This window comes from Panthera uncia, chromosome B1 (genome assembly GCF_023721935.1).
Source record: "Panthera uncia isolate 11264 chromosome B1, Puncia_PCG_1.0, whole genome shotgun sequence".
NCBI lineage: Eukaryota > Metazoa > Chordata > Mammalia > Carnivora > Felidae > Panthera > Panthera uncia.
In genome coordinates, this window is record NC_064811.1 from 111,107,493 (window position 1) to 111,134,077 (window position 26,585).

The window sequence follows — 26,585 nt, forward strand, 5'->3', positions numbered from 1 at the left end:
TGAAAGAAACAATTTTAATTAAAGTGAAATATAATGATTAAAAAAGCAAAATGAATATATTTCTCCCATATAAGAAATTCATTATGGAAAAAATAAGTGAAAGCCAGGAACACATAAGCCAATAAGTGAAGTATGCTATATTTTCACCTGATAAAGAACGCAACAAAATATCATTACAAAAGAATGCACTTTTGTTCCATAAATCAGGGTTTCTCACATAACCAATTGTGCTGTTTATGTCACTTACATTTGAACTAAGAATTCCAGCTTCTGTGAGTTAGAAAACATCATAATTCTGTATTTTTATATTTTACATTTTTTTTAAGAACATCACACTATTTTTCAAGCAGATTTATAACATGCTTCACTTTTTGCCTTCCCAGCATTGTTTGTCCACTTCCCTGTACTCCACCCGTTTGGAGAATGAATAGCACGCTTAAAGTCTTTGCAGCTTTGGCAAATGGAACTTGGTATTTCATTTTAGTGTATATTTCTTTGATCACTGGTAAATTGAGCATGTTTTCTTTTCTTTTTTTTTTTTTAATTTTATTTTAGAGAGACAGAGAAAGAGCATGAGTGGGGAAGAGGGGCAGAGATATAGAGAGAGAATCCCATGCTCAGGGCAGAGCCCGACATAGGGCTGGATCCCACCACCTTGGGATCATGACCCGAGCCAAAAAAACAGGAGTTGGACGCTCAACCGAGCACTAAGGTGCCCTGAACATATTTTCATAGGATTATTATTCATGTGATATTTTCTTCCTGAAAATTGGTCTTGCTCTTTGCTCACATTTTGTGTTGAAGTTGAATTTTTTTCTTAAGTTTTCATTTTAATTCCAGTTAGTCAATATACAGTGTTATATTAGTTTCAAGCGTGCAATATAGTGGCTCAGCAATTCCACACAACACCCCATGCTCATCACAGCAAGTGCCTTCCTTAATCCCCACCACCTATTTCACCCATCTTCCCATGCCCCTCCTTTTTGCTAACCATCAGTTTGTTGTCTACAATTAAGAGTCTGTTTCTTGGTTTGTCTCTCTCATTCTTTTGTTTTTCTTTTTTTAATTTTTTCCCTTTGCTCTTAAATTCCACATATGAGTGAAATCATATGGTTTTTGCCTTACTTTTACTGACTTATTTTGCTTAGCTAAATTATACTCTAGCTCTATCCATGTCCTTGCAAATGGCAAGATCTAATTCTTTTTTATGGCTGAATAATATTCATATATATGTATATGAATGTATATGTATATGTATATGTATATGTATATGTATATGTCATGTATATGTATATGTATATACCTTATACTTTATACTTACATATATATGTGTATATATATACCTACATACGTACATACTTACATACATACATGTATAAAGAAGAAGTGATATATATTCCTCTCCTTTATTCACTCATCAATGGATGGACGCTTTCATATGGGCTGCTTCTGTATCTTGGCTATAGTAAATAATGCTGCTCTAGTAGGGGTGCATGTATCCCTTTGGATACATGTTCTATTTTTAACTATTTGAGGAAACTCTATACTGTTTTCCACAGTGGCTGCACTAGCTTGCATTCCCACCAACAACACATGAAGTGCTCCTTTTTTTCCACATCCTCACCAACATCTTTTTTTTCTTGTGTTGTTGATTTTAGCCATTTTGACAAGTGTGAGGTGATATCTCATTGTGGTTTTGACTTGTACTTCCCTGATGAGGAACATCTCTTCGTGGGTCTGTTGGCCATCTGTATGTCTTCTTTAGAGAAATGTCTGTTGTTTTCTGCCCATTTTTTAACTGGTTTATTCAGTTTTGAGAAGCTGAATTTTATAAGTTCTTTATATATTTTGAATACTAACCCATCATCTGTATGTCATTTGCAAATATCTTCTTCTCCCATTTGATAGGTTGCCTTTTAGTTTTGTTGATTGTTCCTTTGGCTGTGCAAAGCTTTTTTTGATGTGGTCCTAATAATTTATGTTGGCTTTTGTTTCTCTTGCCTCAGGTGACCTATCCAGAAAAAAAGTAGCTATGGCCTATGTCAGAGAAATTACTGCCTGTGCTCTCTTCTAGGATTTTTATGGTTTCAGGTCTCACATTTAGGTCCTTAATCCATTTTAAATTTATTTGTGTGTGTGGTGTAAGAAAGTGGTCCAGTTTCATTCTTTTACATGTTACTGTCCAGTTTTCCTAACACCGTTTGTTGAGGAGACTTTTTCTGATATATTATTTCCACTGCTTCATTATCAGTGTACATAATTCTATATTTTTTAACATGTCCTGACCCAATCTAAAACTCTTCAGTTCCGGTTTTAACTATGTGTGAAATAATAGCTAGTAAATATTCTTGCATAAGAATGATTCCTAGTTTGAATTTAAAGGAAAGGCAGTGTTCATCAACAAATCTTGCATGGTATTTATTTAAATTTCTCTTACCTTAATTCCAAGACATACTTCTGATCCCACACAATTTACCAAGAACTTAACTATTTTGTTAATATTTGTTTTTGAGAAAGGAAATTTGAGAAATTTACCTGGGAAACTAAGATTAAGTAAGTAATCAAGGTATCCTTTATATTATTGTGAAAGTTTGTTTATTATATAGAAAATTGTGTTTGTATAAATTTATAAAAAGACACATTTATTATATGTATTCATGACTTCAAGACAGACAAGGAAATTAAACTTGTTCTAGAAATACCATTCAATCAGGATCTTAAAAATTATACACTACCCACCATTGTGCCTATCATGGGGAATTAGAAATTACCCCCACCTTTTAGCAGTGAGTGGTCAGAGACCATATCATATAAGTGTGTGTGTTTGTGTGTGTGTGTGTGTGTGCGCGCGTGTGCTAGGGTTTTTCGCTTGTTACTTTTTTTTCCTAGAAGCAGATATTGAAATATAAATTGGAGTGTAAAAGAATTATTTTGGCATACAAATGTCATGATGGAAATGTGAATAAATGATAGGGAAAAGAAGGTAGTCCTACAGGGTGCATTTCAGTTAGCTATTGTGATCTGCAAATAGAATTGAATCCACTGAGAAAACTCCAGAAAGTGGAATAAAATCATACCTCAAAATTATTTCACTTGAGAGGCAAGGGAACTATATATTTATCCATCCACTCTCAGGGTATGCTGAAACCTCAAAACACTCCCAGCACTAAAAGTTCACAGACAAAAGGCTTTTGTGCTTCCAGAAAAAGTCCTAAGGTGCAAGGATGCAGAGATCGGCCCTGGAAACTAGGCATAATATACTGAACTACTTGTAGTGCTGGGCAGAGCACAGCAATAAAAGCCACTGTATTTACCTTACATTAGTCAGGCCTTATATTAAATGCCCAACTCTCTTAATATTATTGCTTCTTAAATGTTTGTTGTAATTAAAAACAACAACCAACCACAAATTATAAGATGATATAACGAACTGCTACACTTGGTCCTGAGGTTGGCCACGGCTGATTTTCTTTATATTCCTCTTCTACTGCTCCTGTTAAATTTCCCTCAGCTCGAGTCGGCCCTTTAGCTAGCCAAGAGCACTGGCACAGTGTGATAAATCATACCTTCATGCCTGAGGTATGAAACCAATCCTTTGGTTACCATGTCCTTGTCAGAGTGTGTTTCCTGCAATTGTCATTTAAGATTTGACTGAATGAAAGCACTAAGAGGTCCCCCAAGGAATCTCCTGAGCTCCAGATATACTTCTACCTACCACCATTGCACAATAGCAACACCATACCCTTGTGATAATTGTGGTCAGGTATTTCTGCCAGTATAGTAACTTTTTTTTTTTTTTTTTGAGAAAGAGGGGAGAAAGAACAAGGGAGAGAAGTAGAGGGAGAAGGAGAGAACGAGAGCGAGGCAGAGAGAGAGAAAGAGAGAGAGAGAGAGAGAGAGAGAGAGAGAGTCTTAAGTAGGCTCCATGCTGGGCATGGAACCCGACATGGGGCTCAAACTCACAAGCCTGAGAGCATGACCTGAGCCGAAATCAAAAGTTGGATGTTTAACCATCCATCCAGGTACCCCTTTTTGATTGTTCTTTTATTGGCATGAGGAGCTCAAGATAACTAAGTTAAGTCGATAATTTTAAGTTTCGCGAAATCCTTCATATGTTCTTGAGTAAACATGTCCCTCCTCTCAGAACTAACACCTCTAATCCAGAACGCCAAAAGTTGCTCAATGAGGTAAAAATTAGTCAATTGTGTCACTGGTAACAATGGCGAAAAGGCAAAAATATTCTATCAGGAATATTACAGGTATTATTTTCAAAGCAGTCCATGGACATTGTCCTCATTATTATACCACCTTTGCCATATTGTGGATTGCTTTCCCAAGGGACTGTTCATGATCCTATTAAAATAAATCTGTCAACTTGTCCCTGAGTAAATTTGCTGGGGAGGGCACCACAGACAGAGAAGGAAAACACAAACACGTAGCCATATGCATATCAAAGCAAAAATTGCACAAGACAATGTTAAGCAAGCAAGGAAGGCCTTATTTAAGATTACTACAATAGGGAAGGGGACTGAATTTAAGTCCATGAAAACAAAAGACTGGAGAGTTTTTATGCATTGGGATTATCTAGGAGAAAAGTATTAGAGGACCGTAGGGGTAGGGTCGTCAGTGGTATATGTCCAGCACATTGAGTTATTCCTTAGATTGCAAATGTTTTTCTCTGTGTTCAATCTTTCTACATTTGCTAATTGCTGCTAATTGAAGTTTGGCTCCTACCCTCCTTCAGCGACTAGGTAATAGGAGAATGATCTCCTTTGATGTTTACATTTCAAAGAGATTGTTCTTAGGTCCTTAGACAGACATTTCCTGAGTTACAAAACTGGAAAGAGTTGGGGAGAAAGTTTGCATACATTTCAAAGGGACAGAACAAAAATTTATAATTGAAAGTTTTCTAAAGTAAATGCTATAAAAAAAAAAAAAAAGAAAAAAGAAAGGTTAGGGGCTGATAGTCTGGAAGAAAACTGTCTGAAGTTTAGCCAAACTGAGGAGAGCTTTAAGGTAGGTCTTGATCACCCAGGATATATATCAATCCAAAATGAATGAATCATTTGCCATTCAGGAGTAGAAAGGATCCAATGTAATCAATCGATCACAGTCTACACATTGGCGAACTGAACTCCTCAAAGGAAGAGGCCATACCTAAGGCTTAGTCTCTACTGCCTATTGACTGAGCATTCAGCATTCAGCGGCAATATTACAGGCTCAGTTGAGAGGGAGCCCATGTTGTTGGGCCCAGGCATATTCACAAAGCTAGCTATTATGGTCTTTCTTTTCATTAGGACTACATGTAACTAAGGGTAACTGAGGATAGGATATTTTTGTTGTTTTCTATTTTTTGTTTGGTTTTGTGTTTTATTATTTGGTGTTTTAGCAAAGCTACAATTAGTAAACATGTACTACATCTTTGCTCATGTATTGCAGGCCTATTTGTAGGACTAATTTTCCCCTGAGTTGTTCGGCCAGTAATGTTTATACTGACACTATTCTATAGATAATTTTGAACAATTAACTCAATGAAGCTAATTTCAGGGATGGGAGATGTTTCAAAGCTGTGCTACATTGCCTTTAATGGCCATGGGTTTTTTTGTTGTTGTTGTTCATTTTGACTCCTGGTGCATAGATCTTCCAACTTTCAACTCAAAGTACAGAACTTCCCCACGCTTGCATTCCTAGAAACCTAGAATTAGCAATAGGGTTTAATTAATTAATTAATTAATTAAATCCTATCACAATAGGAATACATGCTCATGAATGATGATTTCATATTCAAGAATGTTTTTGATGTTTTACATTGATGTTTTTGATGCTTTGTAATATTCTTCTTAATAGTCAAAATTCCAAATAACCCAAATGTTCGTGATCAGTTGGATTTATCTATAAATTTTTGTATATTAGTACACAAGCCATGAAAATACATGACCTACAGAGAAATAACTCAAAAATGAGGATGGATCACGCAAACAGCATGTCAAGTAACTATGGTTAGATCCAAATGAATAGATGCTATATGATTCCAAGATAAAGTACAAAGCAGCCAATGCGGCACTTGGGTGGCTCACTTGGTTAAGCATTTGACTTTGGCTCAGGTCATGATCTCACAGTTTGTGAGTTCGAGCTCCGCATAAGGCTCTATGCTGACAGTTCAGAGCCCAGAGCCTGCTTTGAATTGTTTCCTTCCCTCTCTCTCTGCCCCTTCCCCACTTAAGCTCTGTCTCTCTCAAAAATATTTAATTTTTTTTTTTTTACTGTTTCTTTATTTTTGAGAGACAGAGAGAGACAGAGTGTCAGCGGCAGAGGGGCAGAGAGAGGGAGAGACAGAATCAAAAGCAGGTTCCAGGCTCTGAGCTGTCAACACAGAGCCTTATGTGGGGCTCAAACCCACTAACCGTGAGATCATGACCTGAGCCGAAGTCAGACACTTAACTGACTGAGCCACTCAGGCGCCCAAAAAATAATTAATATTAAAAAAATTTTTTTAAAGTACAAAGCAGCCAAGACTACGGTATTGTGTCAGAATTCAGAATAGTGTCTATTTTGAAGAAAGATAGAGGGACTGTGATTGGAAGGAACATTAAAGGGAATTCTAGAATGCTGGCAAAGGCCTATTCTTTACCTATTTCTGATTACATAGAAATTTCTGTGAAAATCATGGAGCTGTATGATCGGGTTGTATATAGTGTAACATATATTAGAGCTCACAAAAAAATTTCAGAAATTAAGATGTCACAATTACACAAGCAAATCATTCTATCTCAAAACATGGTTAATAGTTTTTTGTGGTTTTTTTTTAGTACTTAGTACTTTTAATTGGTCACTGAGGTCTTTCTTTTCTTTTGCACACAAAACTATTAGGGGTTTTGCCATTTGGATACCTCTGAGGTTACACTGTGGGTACACATGGCTCCAGATACTTGATGAGACTCAAGGTCAGAAAAATAGTGATTTGGGTCAATTATATGATTACAGAGCTGGTGTTTCCAAGAGAGTTCCAGAGGTCTAATCAGCCCAGTAGTGACTGAAGGGCTCAGAGGCTTGCCTGCCCAGAGTTTACTTGGTTATAGGGTTTCTGAAGTTCCTGATAGCAAACTTAGCCTTACTGCCCAGTTCCTCTTGATTTCTGAGGTGCTGGCTGTACTTGGCTAAGTGCTCAGATCAGCAAGGTATACCAGTCTTGATCTGCCCTGAGCAGATCCCCACCCACCATGCCAGCAGTGAAGGTGTCTTCAGTCTCCCCAGAGGGATGTAACACCATCATGAAGCCCCATGTATTTCCTGGACCAGCTCACATGCCTGAAAAGACTTAGTCATGCCTGAAGACTTGGTCATGACTTGGTCATGGAGCCAATGTGGTTCACTTTAAGCAGGAGGCAGTTGCAAGGTTTCCTTGATGAAGAACTTGTACAGGTTGGTTCAACTTGTCAGATGTGATGTACCTACTGGAGTCATCAGGCAACTTGAAGTCCAGATCTCACTTTCCTTGCTCTGAAGAACTCCAAAGCAGCAACATCCATGCCAATGGTGACCTTACTGGTGTAAATGGCTATCTCGATTTCATTCTTCAACAGCTGCAGGGCTTCTTTATTTTCTAGAATGTTAGGAGTAAGCATGCTTCCATTGCCTACATTTGGTGGAATCTTTCCCATATTTCTTCTTGATGACATTCTTGAGGTTGTGGTGAACCTCCATCTGATGCATATGGTTTTCTTGACATTTACTGCACCAAATGGGAGGATCTTAACTCCTGTATGGCCAGCTCTTTGCCAGCACTGTTGATCATACCAATGACTTTAAACTTGCCAGCCAAGTCAACAATGTGGAGCTACAGGGGCACCCCGTTCCCCATTCTCAACAGCTCCAGGTTTGAAGATAGACAGAGACAACCCTCTGTCTATTCCATTTGTCTTTATCATCACTCAATCTTTCTCTTGTTCAGGTTCTTGCTGAGCCAAGTAGGTGCGATAGTTTTGTTGATGTGCTCAACAGCCTTTGAGACGCCTTTCCCCTTCTAGCATGTTTACATCATTGTCAAGGAGTTCTAAGGCCTCATAAACACCACTTGTCACTTTTGAGGTACAGAGGTCAACCTGAACGGTGGGATTCCCATGAGGGTGAAAGATCTCTCTGGCATAGATCTTGAGAATAGACATCGTTAACTTCTGGCTGCTGGATCTCATCATCAGGGGAAAAGGAAAAAGGGAGCTGTAGACACCAAGGGTGACTATTAAGCTGCAAGGTCTGGTGCACCAAGTTCCCCCTGAGCCCCTCTCTGTGCTGTCTGCCCCAATGACCCGTCTTGCTCCCAGGGACCCGATCATCTTATTTTTAAATGGAAACTTACAACATAAGGCCATTTTATAACTCAATAATATCGGTCTACTCTGTCAACACATGTAGAATTGTCAGAATACTTGCACTTAAATAGTGCATTTCATTATACCTTTTCAAATACATTGCCAAATATGTATTTTATGAACTAATAATAAAGGGAATGCAATTAATAGTGGGGGTACTTCAACAATATTAAATGTTACCATGTATTTCTAGAATCAAATCCAAAATTTACTATTTTCCAACCAAACTTAAAATACTTTGACTTTGGGGGTCTAAGTGGCTCAATTGGTTGAGTGTCTGACTCTTGATTTTGGTTCAGGTCATGATCCCAGGGTCGTCCTGGGATCTGGCTCTGCACTGAGCATGGAGTCTGCTTAAGATCTCTCTCTCTCTCTCTCTCTCTCTCTCTATCTATATATATATATATATCTCCCTCTCTCTCTCTGTCTCCTCTCGCTGCCCCTCTCCTCCACTCTCACTCTCTCTAAAATAAATAAATAAATAAATAAATAAATAAAATTAGCAACAACAAAAAAAAAAAAAAACCCCTTTGACTTTAAAATAAGCAAAGGGAAAACTTGGAGAACAGAATAATATAAAAAAATAAGATAATTAAACTTATTATAGCATAATAAAACTCTTGGTAAATTCCCAGTGTACCTAAATGATTCAGTTGATTAAGCTTCTGGTTTCAGCTCAAGTCATGATTTTGTGGTTTGTAGGACTGTCAGCATAGAGGCTGCTTGGGATTCTTTCTTCTTCTCTCTGCCCCTACTCCACTTGCATGTATGGGTACACTCTCTCTCTCAAGATAAAAATTAAAAAAAAAAAAAAAACAACAAACACTTAAAAAAGAAAATAAGTCATGGCAAATTCCCATTATTGAATTTAAAACTTAATTGCCAATTTAAATTTTTTTCAATTTTTCATGACTTTTGGAGATAATCACTATTTATATTAACATTTCAGTTTTAGGAAATGTTGCCTATGTAAGATCAATACTGACAATTAAGGAATCATGATCACCATCAATTTTTTGGCCATTTATATGTCTTCATCCTCTAGTCAGAACACCTTTTCAGTTTCATTAAAAATGTTATTATCAACTGAACATTATTATTTTATTATGGATTTTGTTTTTAATCTTATATATGATAGGTTCCATTATTAACAGTTAATTCTTGTGATAAAAAAGGGAAGATTATGTCTTTTTTTTAATCTTTATTTATTTATTTAGAGAGATAGAAAGAAAAGCAGGAGCAGGGGAAGGGCAGAGAGAAGGAAGGAGTCAGGGAATCTTAAGGGGGTTCTGCACTGACAGGGCTCAACTCACAAACCATGAGTTGAAATCAAGAGGCAGATGCTTAACCAACTGAGCCACCCAGGTGCCCTGGGAAAAAATGGCCTTAATATTTTGTGCAATATTAATACAGATAAACAGACTTTATCTTTTTCCCCATCCTTTTTGCACTTAAACTCTATGAATGTTTTTTATGGAAGAGATGGGTCTCATAAACAATAGATGCTGATTTTTTTTTTTTTTTTGGTTTTACCCAGTCTGACATTGTCAGTTTTAATTAAAATATTCATTGCATTTACTTTGAATGCATTTATTACTTACTTTAATTTGTGTCTATAATATTTTATTATTTTTTGACCTACCTGAGGTTTTGTTTCTTCTCTACTTTCGCTTCTCTTGGATTAATAAAATGTTTATTATTTTTATTATTTCATCATTTTCCCTCTATTTACTTATTAGACACAATTTTTCAATTGGTTAGCTGTTAATCTAGTATTTAACATGCATTTCAGACAAATGATGCATTGATGCATGCCACTAATTTATCAGTACCCAGGTAGATCAAGAAGCTTAAGATTATTTCAACCCATTTACTACTTTCTTACCTTTTAAAACTCATTTGCATGATATTTAATTCGCATATACATAACACTACAAATACTAAATTCTTTGTACTATTAATATTAATTTATATTCATCTGTTTTCTCTTTATATATAATGTATATCCACATTCTTTCTTTGTGAATACCTTATTTTAATATTTCTTGCATTGAAGATTTGTTGGTGATAAATTACCTTTTTTTATTTGACTAAAATAATCTTAACTTCATATTTATTTTTATTTTAAGTGTTATTTTCACTGGCTAGACAGTATTAGGTTGTTCACTATTTTTCTTTTTTTTTTTTTTTTTTTTTTTTTTTCAGCACATTAAACATGCCACTACTTTGTTTTCTGGCTTCATTGTTTTTGCCAGAAACTTAGTTGTAAGTCATACTGTTGCACTTCTGAAGTTACCTTGCTTTCCTTTCTTCTCTGAGTGTTTTTGAGATTTTCTTTTTGTCCTTTATTTAGAGCAGTCTTATTGTGATATGCTTTTCCCCCTTTGTTCATTTTATGTTTCTCCTATTCAATAGCTAAAGAATTGAACTCAGCATTATCAAGTTGATGCCAAATATTAAACACAGAGCATAATTTTGACAAAATAGTAAGAAATTTCAAAAATAGTACACCTTGGAAAGTTTACCTGATAGGATATGTGGTATTTAAAAAAAAAATTAATTTCCTCTAGTTTGCAGATCTTCTTGAATGTTTTCATTTATTTGGGGTAAATGCCTAGAAATGGCCTAGCTAAGTAAAATGCTAAGTGTATGTTGTGTAAGAAACTGCCAGACTGTCAAAGTGGCTATTCCATGTTACATTCCACTAGTAATTTATATGGTTAATGGGATAGCACATTTATTATATTAACTCCCTGAGTGTTGTACTTCATATGCCACTAACTTGATATAGAAGTTTATTTCCCAAAAATCTTCAGTAAGTGAGGAATAAAGAAAATGAGGCCCATAATTGCTCAAATACAGGTTATATAAAGATGATTTATACTTTTTATATTCATTCATTCACTCATTCACCTTTTCATTTACTTGACTAGATTAATGTGCCTTTTCTGTGTTTGGTACTAAATGAGTTGTAAAGGTTTGAGGAAATGATATATTCTTTGGAGGGAGGCAGATTCTATATAAAAGTTTATGAAATCCTTAGGTCACTAAAATAGATTATAGATTTTTAAGTGCTCTTTGTGTAGCTTGACCTTCCTGAAAATAAGTTCCTAAACATTGACAAGTGGATGACAATCTACAGTATCCTCATGTAATCTTTGTTATATTATAGGTGAGATCATTAGTACGAACAACTGCATTGGCAATATTAGGGATTAAGGAGTTAACTTTTTAAATTAACTTGTATTCAAATACATGTTAATGTTTTAACAATAAGCAAATAAGAAAGAATATGAGCAATTTTTAAGGGAAAATGGAAGGACTGGAAGAAGTTAAGAACATTCCCTAAATAGATATGTAAATAGAAAAAAAACGTCTGAGACACTCAAGATGGATTTAGGGGTTCCAATTTTCATGTAAAAAGAGGTTTAGATTACCAAACAGATATTTGAAGAGGGAAAGGAAAAACCTCAGAGAAGAATTTCCAAATGCAGGAAAACACCAAGAATCTTCAATTTGAAAGGCACAAGTGAGTAATAGAAGAATGAATGGTGTTCATATGTAGACATGTCTGAATAAGCTGATAAAACTAAGGATCAAAAAAGGTTACTGAAGTAATAAGAAGAAAGAATAATTATTTTTTTAAGAATGAGAATTGAATTAATATAGAATCTAATCAGGACCTATGAATACGATATGACACTGGGATAATAATACAAAATTATTGAGGGGGCATATTTTGGATACAGAATTTTAAAAATGCTTAAACCATTAAAAATATGAGACATAAAAATTATTTCAGGGGCACCTGAGTGTCTCAGTTGGTTAAGTGTCTGACTTCGGCTTAGGTCATAATCTCACGGTTTGTGAGTTCCAGCCCCATGTTGGGCTCTGTGCTCATAGCTCAGAGCCTGGAGCCTGTTTCAGATTCTGTGTCTCCCTCTCTCTGACCCTCCCCAATTCATGCTCTGTCTCTCTCTGTCTCAAAAATAAATAAATATTTTTAAAAAATTTAAAAAAATATTTCAGACATGGAAAGTTTTAGAGTATTTAGTTCCTCTGCATCTAGGCCTAGGAAAATAATTTAGAAAGTAGTTTTATTTTTAAAAACTCAAGAAAAAGTGAAGATATGAACTCTATGCAAAAAAAAAAAAATGTCCTGAAAAGGTACAATCTGAATATGAATCAAATTGAAATAAAATACATTTTAGCAAGAGAGATAATAAAACAAACGCTTTTGTTCATATGCTTGAAATATTACTTTGTTATGTGGTACAAATTTGGTTTCAAAAGTTTTCTTCTCTTTGCAAGTCCGTTCACAATACTTGTTTCTGTAACTTCCATTAATTAATAAGTCATAATATTGTAAATCTGTGGTTTTGGATCTTAAACTTCAGAATCTTCCTGCAGACCGATAACAGTATTTTCACATTCAGGCTAGAATAGAATGTAAATGTTCTAAATTCCGACAACTAAAAAATAATGATATGACTATTAGAAATTGGGATATTTATGGAGAGTGAGGTTATATGGAAAGAAACTTAGGTTAGATAATTCTATACTATGTATAGAATTCATGTGGAGTATTCATGTGGAGAATATGTGGAGTTAAGAGGAAAGTTCTACAATTTAAAATGTAAACCTAATCAATGAAGAACAAAACCTTTCTGAAATATTTGTAAGGGGAAATAGAATATAAGTTGAGTGATTGTATAAATGTGATAACCATTCTCTAATAGCGGCATGTCAATGGTCACCACCTAATTAGGTAAATCAAGAAATGGAGAAATGAGTCTAGGTATCTGCAAATTATTATTACAGACTGCATGTAGCCCATCTAGGCAGAAAATAATTCTTTTAAAAAAATTAGGCATCGCAGGAGTGCCTTATACAGTCATGCTTGCCTACTGTACAACCGGGCATAAAGCAGGTCCATTGTATTTAGGAGAAAACTAACCGTGGTGCCGCAGTTCATCAACTCAAATAAAACCACGTGTCACCTATCCTTCTAAATGTATGACTCTCAGGACTAGTTACATCACAGATGTGCTACACAACAGTCCTAGAATGACATGAGTCCCTGTCTACTTGCTAAAACAAGTGTACAGATGTGACCCTGTGTTGTTCATTTCTGCATCCAAATCTAATAAAGAAGCATCGAATTAGTAATATACTACGTAAGTGCCTGTATTCCAGAGGCAAGTGAAGCTCAGAAATGTAAAATAGCACCACTAAGATATGCTAGTGTTTTGTTTGTTTGTTTTCTTGTTTTTGTTTTTTGGCTTAAAACACAGAAATTTTTTCTCTTCTAGGTTCTTGAGGCCAGAAGTCCAAAATCAAGCTATCAGCAGGGCTATGCTCCCTCTGAAGGAGGTTCTGAAGTATGATCCCTGCTTTGCCTCTTCCAGCTTCTCAGTAGCCCTAGGGATTTCTTGATTAGGACACATCACTAAAATCTCCGCCTTTGTCTTTTTTTTTTTTTTCACATTTCTAAAATTGCTAATACAGATATACCATACATCTAACCATTCCCTATTTTTTTCCAGCATCATTGAGATATTGCTATATAACATGTAAATTTACAGCATACAACGTGATGATTGGATGCACATATAATTGCAAAATGAGTAGCGCAAAAATGTTAGTTAATACTTTTGTCCTTTCACACCTTTTATTTTTTTTTAGTGTAATTCTAATAGGTGTGATTATGATTAGTTTCTCACATATTTACATTTTTGATTTAGGTAAGGAGATGAAAATGTTTTCTTCAGTAAAATATTATGTTTATTACGTTTCATTATATAATAAGACCATATTCTAGAGTGTACTTTCTAATGAAAATAATGTATATCTATCAACATCCTAATACTTATATCTTCTCAAATTAATAATAAAAATTATATTTTAAATTTCCTGAATACTTAGCTACTCAAAGCGCTTTTTCTTGTCATTCTCTAATTCTAACAGCAACTTTTGGATCTAGAAACAATAGTATCATATTATTAAAAAAGATAAAAACTCGGGGTGCCTGGGTGGCTCAGTCGGTTAAGTGTCCGACTTTCGGCTCAGATCATGATCTCACAGTTTGTGAGTTTGAGCCCCACGTCGGGCTCCTGTGCTGGTAACTCAGAGTATGGAGCCTGCTCTGGATTCTGTGACTACTTCTCTCTCTGCCCCTCACCTGCTTGCTCGCTTGCTCTCTCTCTCTCTCTCTCAAAAATAAATAAAACATTAAAAGAATTTTAAAAAAGATAAAAACTCTTAAAAGTTAATAGAACTTTCGTACGTTAAATCAAATAGAAGATGGCAGATCCAGGACTTGAGTTTATATTTTTCAGTTCTAATACCCAAAAGCTATAAGAAAGTTGTGATTGTATTTAAAAACGAAGAAAGGGGCGCCTGGGTGGCTTGGTCGGTTAAGCGTCCGACTTCGGCTCAGGTCATGATCTCGAGGTCTGTGAGTTCGAGCCCCGCGTCAGGCTCTGTGCTGACAGCTCAGAGCCTGGAGCCTGTTTCAGATTCTGTGTCTCCCTCCCTCTCTGCCCCTCCCCTGTTCATGCTCTGTCTCTCTCTGTCTCAAAAATAAATAAACGTTAAAAAAAAATAATAAATAATAAAAAAATAAAATAAAAACCAAAAAAAATAAAAATAAAAATAAACAATTTCAATAACACATTATGCTATGTTTTATAACATAGATTTATTATTTTTGTACAAAAATAAAAGAAACATAAGCTGATAATATTTTAAACAAGCTCTATTATGAATATCAATATCATCATTACTTTTCATTAGTGTCTGCTAATTTAATATTGTTAAAATTTTCTTTAAAAATAATTCTCTTAAAAATCATCTCAAATATCCTGCTCTGTATTTGCAATTGGTTTTGTTATAATAACTAAACTATCAAAATAAAGTTATTTTCAAACAATAGGTAGCTGCAAATATATATGTAATTTATATATGCCAGTGTGCCTCACAACTTTCCTATAGCTTTTTGGTTCACTATTTTTAATTATTTTTTTTTCTTTTCACCTCTTAGTCATGCTATGGTATTCAGAAGTATTTTTGTTAAGTACTAGAGTCTGCAATGTCAATTACTCAGTAAGATATTCTAAGTTCATGCTGACTTAGAATTATTGTTTTTGATTTTTTTTTAATACTAATTCCTTTTTTGAGATAGACAGAGACACAGAGCATGAGCGGCAGAAAGAGAGGGAGACACAGAACCTGAAGCAGGCTCCAGGTTTTGAACTATCAGCACAGAGCCTGACGTGGGGCTTGAACCCACCAACTGTGAGATCATGACCTGAGCCAACGTTGGGCGTCCAACCCACTGAGCCACCCAGACGCCCCTAGAATTATTATGTTTTTAAAAGCAACCAAGTTACAGCAAGATGTTTCCAAATCATTTCATTTAAATCCATCCTTGTAAAATTTCAGCCAACATGGGAAACTTTAAAAATTGTCACAAATAGGATAAACTGATGATTACCAGAGGGGAGGTGGGTGAGGGGATGGGTGAAATAGGTGATGGGGATTAAAGGGTGCACTTGCTGTGATGAGCACGGGGTGTTGTATGGAGTTCTCACTATATTATACATCTGAAATTAATATTACACTGTATGTTAACTAACCGAATTTTAACTAAAAACTTTTGAAAAAATTCTCAGGAGCAAAGCTATTTTTGTATTGTGTTGTTTTTAGTAATTCCTTGATCATTCTCTACATTTGAGCGAGATATATGTCAATGAGTGAGATATGCCTCAATTCCATGTGGCTGAAGAAGCACCTCTTTTAAGTTTGCAAATGTATCTGAAAAATTGATAATAACATTTGCTGCACTTTAATTGCAATTTTAAATCTTTCATCAAAAAATACAACAAAATAGTAAAAAGTATTTAGAAAAGGTTCTTTGAAGAATCATACTTCAATGTGTACAATAAAAATCTACCAAATAACCTCTGATTCCAGAAATGATTTACATTATTGCTATACCTTATACATTACTATCCCAGTAACTTCATTGATTTTTGAAGTCCTTTTCAAAGTTCTTGGCAACTAAATACTGTGGATGAATAATGCAATAATTTGCTAAAACACCTGGTGTTTCTTATTTAAGTTGGCCATAAACCTATGTTACCTACTAACCCATTAGTGTTCTTCCATCTGTTGTACAAGTTATGTCATTGGAAAAGGGAGTATTTTTTCCTGTAAACTAATTTTAAAGGTTTAAAATATTGACAAGCTCTGCATATTATAGTATGTTATTCCAAATGACTTCTCTTCTGTTACTTTAAAATTCTTTTTGAACTGTGCATATGGTAGCTTAATTTATTATATACTTCACTTTTGTATACCTGCTCATTGAATCATCTAAAAACAGTATCTTTGTTCAATAAAAAGGAAAAAATTGTATCACATTTGAACTATCTTTCATCGTAGTACAAATACCTTCACATACAACTAACAGTATTAATTTTTCTCTAATACTGTATACTTGATCATACTTTGTATTATTTTTGCTTTTTATAGGAAAGAAAAGAAACACCTTGACAGTAATGGATTTAAGACTTTTGTAAACATTTTATTGACTGAATAACACTTTTTGAAATGTATTTATGTTTTAGAATTTTTTGGTTATTGTGTTTCTTTATTAAAATCTGCATGTATTCTCAATATTTTTGTTGCTTAATTAGGAAAAATATGCTAGTCGATTAAATAGAACCATGATGTTCATTTTGGGATGCAGTGATAAAACCCAAGAATGAAAACTCAACCAAATAATGTAGACATTTTTCTCTCTATATAAAATAGTTTAAAATAAGATCTAAAATCACCTTTGTTGTACATCAGTGCATGGGGCTGTATTGACAACTCATATACCACAAGCAGTCCTGCCATGGTGAAATGATTTGCCAAAATGTTGAACATTATCTATTTCTCTCCCTCCTCCACACACATCCAGACACATCCACAACACACAGGCATTGCCCACGCTCTCTCTAAATATGAACTACTTACGAGCAGATACTTTGTCTGCCTTCCCCATTGAGCCAGCACCTCTAAGTCTGAGAAGGACACCTTGTAGGTGCTCAATAAATCCCTGATAAATAAATAAATAACTTCTCTTTGAGCATTTTATTTCAATAAATATATTGTCCTTCTAAGTGAATTCTATGTGATAGCTGAAGACACAAAGTAATTACAAGATTAGAACAATTCAGGCTGAACCCTGCAGTGTGATTAGTAGTAGCAATGTCTTACATGGTTATTTTAATTTTAACCACCAAAAAAAAAGACAGCTTTCACATAAAAAAATAATTTTTATATTTTGAATTTCCAAACTGAAAGTCAAATGAGTTTATTCTCATAAGGGTACAATGTGTTTTCCACTCAGAAACTTCAAAAAATTGACATTTTTAGTCTCTCATGTAAGAAACAACATAGGAAACAGCATTCAGAATGAGCCAAGGTACCCTTTAGCAGAAATGTTGAATTATAGTTTGCCGAAGGAATACCAGGATTGCTCACGTTTGCATATTTAGATTAATAGTACATTTCTACAAGGTTTGTGCTGTAATTGGAACTTAAGTAACATTTGTAAAGTGTTATCTGTCAGAGCCTGAAGAGACCCAAAGAGAATGTATGTCATTATGCAAAATTACTAATTAAGTACCAGTAATTTAGCAGATAATTTACATGTTCATCTTATAATAGAAATTATTTAGATTTAGGGTTCTCTTTGTATTTCTAAAGTAATCTTGACCCAAGGGATCACAGACTGTTAGGGAGAGGTATAAATTATGGAATGAGACATATGTTTAACTGATTCATAGAGCTTTTGTTGTGGCTAATGATTCCTCTAACAGTAATTGCATAAGGGAAAACATTTTCTTTTTAAGTAAATAATGTTCATTACCTCTTAAATCTACTGTCACTTGACAACATTAATGTGGAAAAATTTTTACCTTCTTGATTAGCTCTCCAAGGATATCCAGCAGCTTTAAATTAATATTGATCAAACAGAAACCATCATATCTATCAAAATGTTCTTATGAATGTGGATGCACGGAAAAAAAAATTCAATAGGTTCTGGAAAAAAACACTCTCCTGAAATATAATGTAAATATATTGAAAATTATTAATATGAGGAAATTATTCCGGAAAGTGGGATTTATTTTGTGGAATACTATGTCCATTGACCAATCTTAAAATTGCAATATTAAAGATTTATATCTATACAGTCAAATTGTGGGCATATTGCATTAATAATTGTTACCTTAACACTACAGCTTTGGGGATTTAACAACCTGCATTCCCAAAGTGACTTTTATCCAAATCATGTGAAAAAGGTTAGGAACTCTATTTACTCACAGCTTTAGTATGAATATCCTAAAACAGTGTTGAGGCACACTTTAATTTGGGTGACAACTCTCTCAAGTTCTTCTATTTTCTTTTGGCTTAATTTATTGTTGGCTTTTAAATAACTATTTAAAAGTTTAGTGTTTAATTATTTGATATTATTTTTTCTAATTGCTATTGATGTAGATATTTAATGTATATATTTCACTCTATCAAATTCCTTTAGCTATATCTCAGATTCTGATAGGTCTCATTTATATTTTGAGAAGTGTTACAATTTCCAGTTTCATCCAACAGTTGTTTAACACTGCATGTTTAATTTCTAAGTAGAAGAATTTTTTTTTCTTTTTCTATTTTGTTATAAATTACTAGCTTTATTGAAAAGAGTACAGAGAATTCTCTTCGTCTTATTTCTATGTTTTTATTTTTAAACTTTTTTTATTTGAGAGAGATAGAGAGAGAGAGAGAGAGCACTCACAAGTACAAGCAGGGCAGAGGGGCAGAGGGAGAGAGAGAGAATCTTAAGCAGGTTCCACACTCAGCATGGAGTCTGATGCAGGGCTTGATCCCATGACCCTGGGATCATGACCTGAGTTGAATTCAAGAGTCAGATGCTCAACCAACTGAGCCATCCAGGCATTCCTTATTTCTGTTTTTTAGAATGTATTTAAGATTTCATTTGTGACATAAAAAATGGTCAGTTTTCATGAACACTTTCTGTACATTTAAGAGAAGTTAGTATCTTTATCTGAGTTAAAATTACAATATATAAAGGCTAAATTATTGATAACAAATATTCAGTACTTCAATATGGTTTCAAAATTTTTGTGTATTTGATCTCTTTGGGCCAAGAAAGATGTGTTAAATTTTACCTTTATTAATTGTTTTTGTCTATTTCTCCTTGTACCTGCTGTAGTTGCTGTTTAGTGAAACTCATTGTGTTGCTTACATAAAAATTCATGATCATTATAGTTTCACAGAGAAATATTTCTTAAATTTAGAAAATTATAATTTCATCATTTTATATTCTCTTTGGTCTAAGATTTTCTTTTCAAATATCAAGATTTAACCTGCACTTTCTTTCAATTGCATTTGAGTAGGACATATCTGTGCATCTTTTTTATTTTTATAACTTCTTAAGGTTAGTTTGTTTTTGGGGGATAATTTGTAGCCAGTAAGAAGGTTTTTTTTTTTCCTACTGGTGATAAAAGCCCATTTAATTGTTGCTACAATTGATATATTTATCCTCTAGTTTCTTACATTTTGAAAGCTTTGTTTACATAGAGATATATAAATTCGTGGTCATTTATTAGCTCATCATATATTTGGAGATTTATAAAGATTTGTAGTTTTAGATTAATGGTTACTTTTATAGTAATGTTTTTTTTAGAGTATTCTTGGTCTTCTAACTTTTTTTGGATTCTGTCCATTATTCCCCTCTATGACCAATATTGAATTTCACTCAAAACTTTTTCTTCCTCATCCCCTTTACCTCTAAATCCAATTTGAAGTAATGTCTCTTACTCCTAGTGTATACTTAGAAGGCAGTTAGCTAAATCATGCTCTCTCAATTTTATGAATTGTGAGATTATTATTAAATTATTATTAATAATATCATTATTAATATTATTATTAGATTGTTATTAATAAATTCATGAATTTATTAATTGTGACATTTATCTAAAATGTCAGACCGTTTAAATTACATGTGCTTTATCGGTGTTCCTTATGATTATCACTTCTTACAAATAAATATATATCCAATGTTTATCACCAGTTTAAGGTGATGTCCTTAATTGTTTTCGTTTTCTAAAAATAATTTTCTAGTTAATTTCCTCAGGAAGGACTTATGGGAACAATACTCCCTGAGTTCTGTCATATTCTTAAAGTTTGTACATGGTCTTCAGACTAGAAGTTCGATTTAGATGGTATATCTTTTGATCAGAGTTGTTTCCTTTAGATTCTTAAATGAATCGCATGGTTTTCTGGCACAGGACTTTAGTGTTGAAAATTAATGCAATCTGATTTTTTTTTCCTTTATAACTCAGTTCATTTGAATATCGAACTGGCTTTATTCAACAATTCATGAATGTCGTCTAACAAATAGAAAGAGTTGCACAAAATGGAAGGCTTTTAAAGCAGAGAGGGGACGAGGAAAATAATGTGTTGTTTTGGGCACCTTCTTTTTGAGGATTGAAAGGGTGTATCAGGTGGATATCGTCACTAGTGTTGAGGTGGTAATTCTAGGTCAACTTTTAAGGGTTGCAATCCTGGGAGAGGCTGAAACTCAGACTAGGTATTAAGTCTTGGTTTGCTGATGTTGGGCTTAGCACAAATGACTCCATTTTGGGCCCATTGTCTCTTTGTTTACAATTTCCCCTCTTTTGATCATACTCTCAGCTTGAGATGTGATCAAAATTAAGCCATTTCACACCACTCTCAGCTATTGCTCTATATTTCTTATAGCTTTTACTGATCTTCTGTGAAAACATCACCCTTGCATCAGGGGAAGGCTTCAACATATCTATACATATAATAAGAAGAATATATTGATAACCCATACTAGGTGGGAGTTGAAAGAGAGCCAATTATAGGTGCCCAAAGGGGCCAGAGAAAGAAGGATTGACATGGAAAATAGTTTTTGCAAGTTTATGAACTTAACCGACCACATATTGGTGGTAAACTGTTTTTACATTTTTGAATGAGTCTCTCCACCAATGTTTATTCATAATTTGAGTCATCCTAAATGCACCATGGTAGGTGAAGGTATGTAAGCACCAAAAAATGGGGTTTTCCAAGGAAGTGGGAAGAAACAAGCCTTCTTGGGTTTCCCATAACTCCCATTGCCCTTTGAACTTTAACCATTGTTTTGCTTTTCTTAATTTCTCTGATTCAGGACTAGACTGTTGCCATGTTGTAAGGCTATCAGGAGGTCAAAAGTCTGGCCACATGAAGTCATTTTTGCAAAAGCAAAATGGAATTCAACACATTTGCTACAACTTTCATAGATTCTTTGCTTCTGCCTTTGCATGAAAGTCAGCTAGGGCATTCTTCTGATACTCAGGTTCAGTGTTTTTAGAATAGGCCTCAATTTTGATGACAACAATTTCAGAAGATAAGAGAATAATTTGTTGTCTATTTTTGATTGTGGTTCCAGTGGTCATAAGAAAACCCCTTTGTTTCTAAAACATCCCCAAATTATAAATGACTCCAATGGCATATCAGTATAAATATTAATGATTTGTCCTTTTGATAATTGGCATGTTCTCGTAAGGGTTGGGGCTCTATTTTTTGGACTGATTTAGCTTATGTGAGATTTCCCCTCTCAAACAGTTCATATGGGGTAGTAGCAGGTTACCAACAATTTTCCAAGTAACAGCTTGGAAATACTTTTTTTTTTTTTTATTTTTACAATATAACCCACCAACAGAAATGACCATATCAAGATTAGTCAAAGACATGTCTTGTAAATCAAAATGTGATGTCACAAAATAGGATATTATTACCTCAAAGTTATGGGGCTGGCCTTTGTCAGGCAAAGGTAGCAATGTCACAGGATTTAGAATGTTGCAACATTAAGGATTTAAATTAAATGGTGAAAGCAGAAGGATCCCATAGGAAGTTAGTCTGCTTGGAGACAAATGTTGAGTCAATTCAGAATTAAGAAGACTTTTGGACAGCATGTGGAGTTTGTAAGTAAATGTCATTTTCTAGGGTTAAATCCACTGAGGCTTCTACTAATTTTGCAGCTGCAGCTCTATAGCCTTAAGGCAGTTTGGATATGCACAAACAACCCACTCAAGTTGTGTACTATAATAAGCAATAGGCCTGTGTTTATTACTGTGTTCTTGTGTGAGCATTCCCAGGGCTTGGTTGTCTCTTTCATACACAAATAAGGTGAAAAGTTCTGAATGGTTAGGTAACTTTGGGGCAGGCAGTTCTTTTAGTCTTACAAAAGACCTGTTCATGTTTCTTTTTCCAAGGAAGAAGTTCAGGGACTGAAATTTTAGTAAGTTTACAGAATGAAGCAAATAAAGAAAAATTAGGAACCTAAGGTCTGCAATAGCTAGCAAGACCCTAGAAATCCAAGAAGCTGTTGCTCGCTTGTGGGCCTGGGAAATTCGTGGATGAGCTTAATTCTTTTTGGAGATAGCTGGAATCCTTTAGTATTTAGATTATGATTTAGGTAGTAAACAGTGTCTCAGAACAATTGCAATTTCTCTTTAGATACTTTGTCTCTTTTCAGTTAACTATTGTAGCAAATAAATAGAAACCTTTATGGACCAGTAACTGAGTTTAGCAAGAGATTCTCTACGCATCCTAAAAGGGTTGATTTTTCTGGGGAACTGGGTGGTATTCAAATCTTGGTGGAGTACTTGAGAGAAATAATAAGGGGCCTCAGTGAACCCGTGAGTCATGACTGTCCAGGTATATTGTTGATTGTTCTTAGTAAAGGCAAATGGATATTAGTTGTTAGGGCCTACAGGGATGCTGAGAAAGGCTGAACAAAGGTCTGTAACAGTGAACCATTTTGAGCGTGGTAAGACTTATAACAAAAAGCTTTTCAGCTTTGGAAGAACTGGGGAATAAGGAGATAGCTATCTTATTAATAGCTCTCAAGTCCTGGACAAATCGCCATCCCCTCACATTAGGTTTTTGGGCTGGGATGGCTGGTGTTAGAGGGGCTGTTTCAGGGTGAACCCCTAGACAATTAGGTCTTCCATTATTGTTGTGAAGCCTTGTATAGCCTCAGGCTTTAATGAATATTGAGGTAATTTGGGAAGAGGTTTAGTTATATCTATCTAAGTTTTTATAGGTTCTGCATTTTTATTCTCCCTATATCAGTATTGGAAGTAGCCTACAGCTTTTCAGTCACCTTGATCACGTTTGCAGACTTTTGTTGGAATTCTTCGTCTTCTATCAAGGGCCGATTTTAAGGAACATGAAAGTTCAGGTCCAGGTTGGTCAGGAACTCTGAGGTAAGGTCTCCATTGGAGGCAAAATATATTGGCCTTTCTCATTTAGAAAGAGCTCTACCTTTATAGTTTGGAGCTGTATCACATAGCAAAAAAAGAATATTTTTCAGTAAAAGGTGTCAGAGTCATTTGTTGAGTCAGAAATTCTCTCCAAATTCTACTAGATAGCCTCACTATGGAAACCTTTTCACTCTGAAGGATTTTCTTTGAAAAATTTGTTGTCCTATGAGAGTGAAGTTTCAAGTAGTGAGTGTAGCTTTCTGATACCCACTATAAATTGGCAAGGTTTCCCATTAATTTTAATTGGAGTTCCCCCTTAGCTACTTATGGAATTATTGGTATCCGTTTACAGAAGGACCTCTCAAAGTCCCATCAACTCTGGAAGAGGCTCATATGGGGGCTTTGCGTTAGGGGTAGATATGAGGGCACTCAACTCTGTATGAACTGAAGTATTTGCACAGGACCTTGGAAACATTCTTTTCCCCAGTGTCCCAATTGATTACAAATCAGTTATCAGTCCGTGGGCCAGTGTTTTGGTGATGGGTCCCTAGCAGGTGCAACGTGAGAGGCCCAGTGTTAACTTAGTTCTTTGGCCTTGAAGCTGTTATAGTTGGAAGGCCAATAGTTTGGTGGACTTTTGTTTATGATCTTGTTCCAAAGTCCTTTCAAAGTGTCCAGCTATGGTCATGTGTTTAGTCAGACTGGTGATCTCTTATCTTATTTTCTGCCTTTTTATCCACCCACCTACCTATTTACAAAGAGCACATCTGGAATGTCATAAGAAGCTTCCAAACAGGCTTGAAGTCTGACACAGATTCATCTTTCTTTTGTTTGCATGTTTAAAGAATAAACCAATTAGTGTGGGCAGGGAAGGAATCATCTGTAAAATATTAGTTGCTATTCTGGTCCATGAGGGGGCCATGTTGAAGAGTGAGGATCTCAAAAATCCTCAGGATTTTGCCATTTTGATTCCTGCATCAATTTTTGGGCTTCACCAGATCCTACCAGTATGCGCTCAAGTTGACAAAGTTCTGGCAGCCCAAGATCATAGGCCCTGACAATGACTCTAAATCCTTCAGAACATTTTTGGGGATCCTTCTCGGGTTTAGGAAATTCTTTAACCATGGCCTGTAGTTCACTCTTTGACCAAGGAGTAAAAGATACCTGAGGAGGATTGCCTGCAACCTCAGGCAGGTTTCTTTTACAAGGTAACTATTGAATAGTCTCTTCAGAGTGGAAAGGCAGTTAAGACAGAAAATTAGTAAAAAAGTGAGTACTGGGTAAAGGAGCATGGAGAGGAACAACAGGAGTTACATTAGTCTTATAGCTCTTGTTTTAGGTACCTCTTGTATCTTTAATTTTTCATTCTACTTTGGCAACAAATCTTTCAAATAGTCTATTTTGGAATCTTGAAGACTTTCGGAAGTTTCTGCATACCAATAAAAATAGGTATCCCATTCTATTCGTTTAACTCAGGAATCTTTGCTTTCAAGTGCACTTCTTAAATAGATAATCTTGTCTAATTGGAACATACTCCATAATGGCCATTGCAATTTGAGGCTGTTTTTAGAAAGATTTTGCCATTTTTGTAGATACTTACAGCTTTGGAGACCATGGTTCTTACACATAAAACAAGCAGGTAGGCCAGAAGGTGGCAAGCCTAACTCTTTGGAGTTTAAGGATTCCATTGCTTTTTCATCTTCTTTTTCCTTTTTTTTTTTTTTTTAAGCTAAGCCTTTGGGTCTTTCAGAACCAAACTAATACTTAAGGGAGATGTGCCATTGGGCTGGAGATTGTGTGGTGTTTTACAGGATACCCTGTTGTGTGGAAATTTTCTTGAGGTGGGCAGGTGACCTAATGACCTAGTGTCAGTCTGACCTGTTCTGTGACCACCTTATTCTAACATAGGAGTCTAGAGTTAGTTGAAAGGTGTTCTAACATCTTTTTAGTGTTCAACCCATGCCCACCAACCTTTGTAGCCTTTTTTTTTTTTTTTTTGGCTTCTAAGATTCCCTTTAGCAATAACCTTTATCTACACAGAATAAGACAAAACACCTGTGCACATTAACATACCAGCAGTAACCAACAGATGTAATTGTGGCCTGGCCAGGAGAAGGCCCTGTGCACAACACCAAAAATTCCCCACTGTGGGGGTTAGGGGTAAGAATTCGATAAGCAGACTCCAAAGAATGGAAAGTGCAGACTGATTGCAAATAAATGGGGAACTGCACCTGTCACCAGCAATTCCCAACATGGAATGTGGAGAATGATGTCAAACAAACAGGGAATCATAGACCAAATTGTAGCACTTCCCAGCATGGAATCTGGGCATAGAACCACAGGCTGGGGTTTCCAACCAAATGGGGAATTGCTCTCTGAACTACTAGCAGTTCCCTGTGAGGAATAAGAATTTCAGTCAAATGGGGACCTGACTAGAAATCCAATTAGACTGGGAGCTCAATGCAAAGAGGGCAGAGCTCAGGACCAAGAGAAAGGTAACCATGGCCCTTGGGCACAGAGGACTCAAAAGGGTTTGTGGGCACCACTGTTGTGTTTCTTACTGTCCTCGGTGCTGTGGGAAGTCTCCTTCTGTCCTGCTGCTGCCACCAAATCTGTTAAAACACAAAATTCAACTAAGTAAAATTGAATATCTAATTGGATTTATTCAACAATTCATGAATCAGGCAGCATCTCATCTAACAAACAGAAATTAATTCTGAAGAACTATACAAAATGGAAGTCTTTTAAAAGCAGAAAGGAGACAAGACAAGGGAAGTAGTGTATTGTTTCAGGCAAGGTCACTTTTCTTTGGAGAATGGAAGGGGGTCTATCAAGTGGATTACCTCACTAGTGCTGAGCAGGTAATTCCAGATCA

General features: G+C 35.2%; 1 pseudogene; it reads right to left on the reverse strand.

Moving 5' to 3' along the window:
* Positions 1–6,995: 6,995 nt before the first annotated feature.
* LOC125923121 (alpha-enolase-like) lies at positions 6,996–8,255 on the reverse strand (annotated as a pseudogene).
* Between the last annotated feature and the right edge of the window lie 18,330 nt (positions 8,256–26,585).